The sequence below is a fragment of the Sitophilus oryzae genome, unplaced genomic scaffold, assembly GCF_002938485.1.
Source record: "Sitophilus oryzae breed Bouriz unplaced genomic scaffold, Soryzae_2.0 scaffold_551_pilon_pilon, whole genome shotgun sequence".
Classification (NCBI taxonomy): domain Eukaryota; kingdom Metazoa; phylum Arthropoda; class Insecta; order Coleoptera; family Curculionidae; genus Sitophilus; species Sitophilus oryzae.
Genome location: NW_022147142.1, coordinates 1,026,996 through 1,032,070, shown reverse-complemented (window position 1 = coordinate 1,032,070; position 5,075 = coordinate 1,026,996). Strand labels below are relative to the sequence as shown.

At 32.4% G+C, this 5,075-nt stretch overlaps 1 long non-coding RNA gene across 1 annotated transcript; it reads right to left on the bottom strand.

Moving 5' to 3' along the window:
• Window positions 1-3,742: 3,742 nt before the first annotated feature.
• LOC115887014 lies at window positions 3,743-4,465 on the bottom strand. Its single transcript, XR_004050990.1, has 2 exons — window positions 3,913-4,465; window positions 3,743-3,857 (listed from the first exon to the last, which is right to left on the bottom strand). It is a non-coding gene; the product is annotated as an uncharacterized LOC115887014 (long non-coding RNA).
• Window positions 4,466-5,075: the final 610 nt, after the last annotated feature.

Genomic DNA, 5,075 nt, shown 5'->3' with positions numbered 1-5,075 from the left:
TTCATTTTAAATGTTACCTTAAGTGAAGGTAAACACTTAAAATGAAAATAATAAATACTCGGCACTCCTCGCGTCGTATTCCTAGTCTGTCACGACCGACCCGTCCAGGCACAACTGCAACTGCAACTGCGTACTGCCTGGCCAGCCGACTAGCCGGCAGTGAATCTCGAGTACAAACGCAAAACGGGTAAACGTAAATTCGTCCGGCAACTTGCTATGTTACTAGTAGCCTGGTCTTCTCTGTATAAAAACTGCCTACAAGATCATCTTCCGTTTTCCTCTGAAGGCTGGTGAAATTGAGGTTCAATACATACAATAAAATTATGACAAATATAATTTGCCTTTATCGATTTGACAACAAAACCTAAAATCAATTATTATTGACTTTTAACACACCAGAAGAGCAAAGCGGTTAGAGCCAATTGGCAAATTTTGGTACACTTTGCTCCACTCTCCTCTACTAATATCGGTTTTTGTTTAAAATCCTGGTATTTCCTTAGTTTAATAATAATAAAAGGAAGGTGGTCTTACACGAGAAACTGAAGAACTACACAAGATCAGGTCATAGCGACACGAAATTATGTTAAGTATATTTTGAAGCAAGCTATCCCTTCAGATCTTTGTCGTATTGGTATGTAACAACAATCCAGAAACCATCCAACATATTTCCAGCGGTTGTAGTGCAATTGCGCATAAACAATACCTGGACAGACATATCAAGGTCGCTAAGATTATCCATAATGCAATGTGCTTCGACAACGATTTAGTAAATTCATCAACACCGTACTATAAATACCGACCAAGCTAGGGTTACCAGATGAAAACTTGTCCACCCCGGGCAAGCCTTTCCAAACATCCCGATAAAATCCGGACGTCATAATTTTTTAGCAATATAAGAGCAAAAATAGTAGTACGAGAGCTAGCAACGTCGGAAAAAACAAGTAGACGTCTGGCTCTTTGATATATCTTCTACTATGCTCTCTAGAACAACATGCGGCCCCCAAATTTATTAAAACTAATATATTATTTTCCATTATTGTGACATTTCTTAATGGAACATTACAATCCGGACGCTTACAAAAAATCCGCCCGGACTCAACCAGACGGAGTGAAAATCCGGACGTCTGGTAACCCTAAACCAAGCCCATGCCTGGAAAATGACAATATAAAAATTTATTGGGACACAATGATCATAACTGATAGGGAACCAGACATAACAGACAATTGATAAAAATAATAAAACTGCATTTGTTATAGATATAGCCATACCGTTGGACAATAACACTAGAAGTGTGTATGTGGAGAAAGTAACAAAATATCAAGATAGTTGTTATGAACTTAGGGCTATATACGGACTGAAAAATATAGAGGTTGTTCCTTCATTATCTTAACCAATGGACTAATAGAGAAACATCTGTGCCAAAATCCTGCAAAAATAGGTTAAAATAAATCTTAACAGGGATTATGCAAAAGGCAACCATTTTAGGTCCATGTCATATTGTCCGTCGATATTTGTCGCAGTAGTTGTAGATCTTGAACTTGTGAAGTTCCGATCTCTGCTTCAAGAACATCTTGCGTTGCGTTGGCCAAAGAAAATAGAGCATATTCGCATATACAGAGTGTTTCAAAAAACATTCGCCATCTCTCTTCGGGAGATTCCTCACGTAAAAATAAGATTTATTTTTCATACCAACATAGGTCCGATTCTGCTTTGTTTCGTAAGTACAGGGTGTTAAAATCTTAATATTTCTTCGATTTATTATAATTTTCTTCCTGTTAGAGTATCGAATGAAATTTTCAGGGCAACAGTTACTATAAATGCGACATATTTTAAAGCTAAAAAAGTGTCGACATATTCACCAGGGACGTGCATATGGGTTGTCACTGGAATAATTTTCTAAAAAAAAGCATGTATGCCACTGATCTTTTTTCTCATGTTAGCGAAATAGTGTAAGCAGTTTAATGCCGATTAAAAGTTGTCTCTTGATATTTTGTCAATTTTGGTCTCCTTGATGAGATAAACGCAATTTTATTAATTTGCCTTGATCCAAGTCTAATAGCAACCTTTAAAAAATTTTAGTATCATTAACTTGTGAAAGTTTTAAATAAGTACTCATGGATTCCTCATCAAAAAATATAAAAAATATATATTATTGGATCGACAACAATAAAAATTAAATATAAAAAAAGTTCCTATAAACATGGGTATGGATTCAGAGATACAGGGTGTAGAAATTTCATTTCTATTTCGATTTTTTTCAAATAATTTCTGAAGTAACGTCAATATTTGGATGAAAATTGGTGAATTTTGGATGAAAATTGGTAGTTTTTTGACATAAGAAATTTTGATGTCAATATGATTCCTACTAATAGAGGGCGCCACCTACACGTGTTTTAACTGTTTTGAAGCGTAATAACTTTTTGTCCGTACCTGTATAAAACTACCGAGGAAAGAAATATATATCTTTGTGACTTTTCACGCAAAAAATGTCTCTTTGTAAAAATCGCTACGAGCAACCGTTCTCGAGATATTTAGAATGGAAATAGTCAATACATGCCATTATTGACGAAAAATAAACACGTTGAGTAGATAGTTATTTCAGTGAAATAATAAATTTAGGAATTTTTTTTTAATTAATGATAATTTTTTCTGCAAAAATGACGATAAAACAGAAATTTTCTATTGAACTTTTGGCACAAAAAAAAATAAATTTATGATTTCAGTCTAATAACTATTTAGTCAACATGTTTAATTTATACCAATGATGGCAGGTATTTATAATTTCGATTCCAAATATCTTGAAAACTATTACTCATACCGATTTTTACCAAGAGACCTTTTTACGTAAAAAACGTCGTAAATGTATATTCTTTTACTCAGTAGTTTTATACAGGTACGGACGAAAAGTTGTTCCTCTTCAAACCAGTTAAAAATATGTAGGTGGCGCCCTCTACTAGTAGGAGTCATATTGACATCAAAATCAAATTTTTCATGTCAAAAAACTCCCACACGCCAATTTTCATCCAAATATTGACGTTACTTGAGAAATTATTTTGGAAAAAATATAAATAAAAAGGAAACTACTACACCCTGTATCTCCGAAACCAAGCATTTTAGGACATACATTTATACGAACTTTTTTACTTATTCTTATCTGCAGAATATGCTGTCGAAGTTTCCGGAATACAGTTCGGACTGCCCTGTATATTACACTGGTCTGCAAAAAATACATATTTATCGAACCCAGCTGATTCTTCTGACTAAGGGCATTTTTAATTTCATTCTGTAATATTAAACTTGCCAAAACTGATTTCAAATTCTGTACAAATCCTAAAACCCATGCTAGTTAGAACCTAGACTATCACCCTTACATTGCAGAACATATAGTAACATGTCTAACAAAAACATCAATGAGCAATAAAATAATTTCTAACAAAACAAAATTTGTTTAAAACTTAGTTATTATACTGATATACCGTAGGATCAAAAAAAAGTTATAATTTTACATATTAAATGACAGCGATCTTCATAATCATAATAATATCATAAAAGAACATCAGTTCAAATATCTTACTTTCAATATACATATCAAGTTACTATAACTGCTTACTATACACTGCAATAATTACATTGTCCATCCAATAGCAACATCACCACGTTCAGCTGCTGTGTCCCCTAAACGTGCACAATACCATTGTGCAGTACTGAATTTGCTATGATACAGTGATTATTTCTCATTGCTATAGAGGTGGTAATTTGAATCCAGGTAACAAAGACATTTATACAATGACAAATCAAATGCAGCACATTCGAAAATGATTCAATTTCAGCAACAATTCTTCCAAATACAAAAGGTCTGTAAATTAAATCCAATGTAGTATTACAACTTAATGGTAAATAAATATACTTACAATAGAAAATCACTTCAGCAGAACTTCCATGTATATTATTCCATAATATCGAAATTTGAATTCAATACTATACTGATGAAAGGTATTTCCTCAAGTTGATCACAGTTGTCTCACACAACACCCCATTGAGTATGTTGAATCCGAGGGGCGTCTCACTGTTGGAATTATATGGACACTTTCATGGCAATCGTTGGTATCAGTCTTACAGCAGTTGACTATAAATTGTATGGTAGACATAGGCAGTCTTCTTCGCAGTCGCTTGGCAGGAAAATGATATTTTGGCAGTACATAAACATTTCTTACCCAATTGAGACACCCCTTGATCTGTGCCTTGGTTGAATCCCGTTATTAGGGCGGTACCGATTGAAAACACTGCATATACAATTTAGCATTAATAACTTTTTCAGTGATGCTGAATGGTACTAGCACCAGCATAAAACAATAAATGTTTAGGTACATATTGCTATTTCCTAGCTTTTCTAATATTTTTAATGTTTTTCTGTAACCTTACTATAACGTGACTACCAGGCGGATGAAACCTGAAACCACAAAACACATACACAAGGAGAAGTGCGAGCCATAAAATAATAAATACAAGAAGAAGTGTCAAGTCAATGTTAAATTATGGAAACAGCGTGGCTGCCTGGGTAACTAATTTTCAAATATGGCGGCTGGGACATTTGACATGACTATGACATGACATAGACATGACAATTTCAATTTTATGAAATTTATTTCCGTTTCCGGTTTTTAATGGCGGGCTGTTCGGGAGGTTTAAATGAGGGTTAATATACTTTTTACTCTTTCTAGTAGTAAATAATACAACAAAATTACTCAAAAATATTTATTTGGAATCACTGACTTACTGTTTAAAGTTAATAAACATATTTTTATTACTTAAATATAATTTAATGTATTAAAAATATTTTATTAACTTTACACAACAAATCAATATTATTAAAGGCTTATTATTTTCAGAGAAAATTCATAGTAAATAAATTACACATTAGTAAACAATATCATTTATTTTTAGAGCTGCGATTTATATACAATAATATTGAAATATATATATATATATATATATATATATATATATATATATATATATATATATATATATATATATATATATATATATATATATATATATATATATATATATA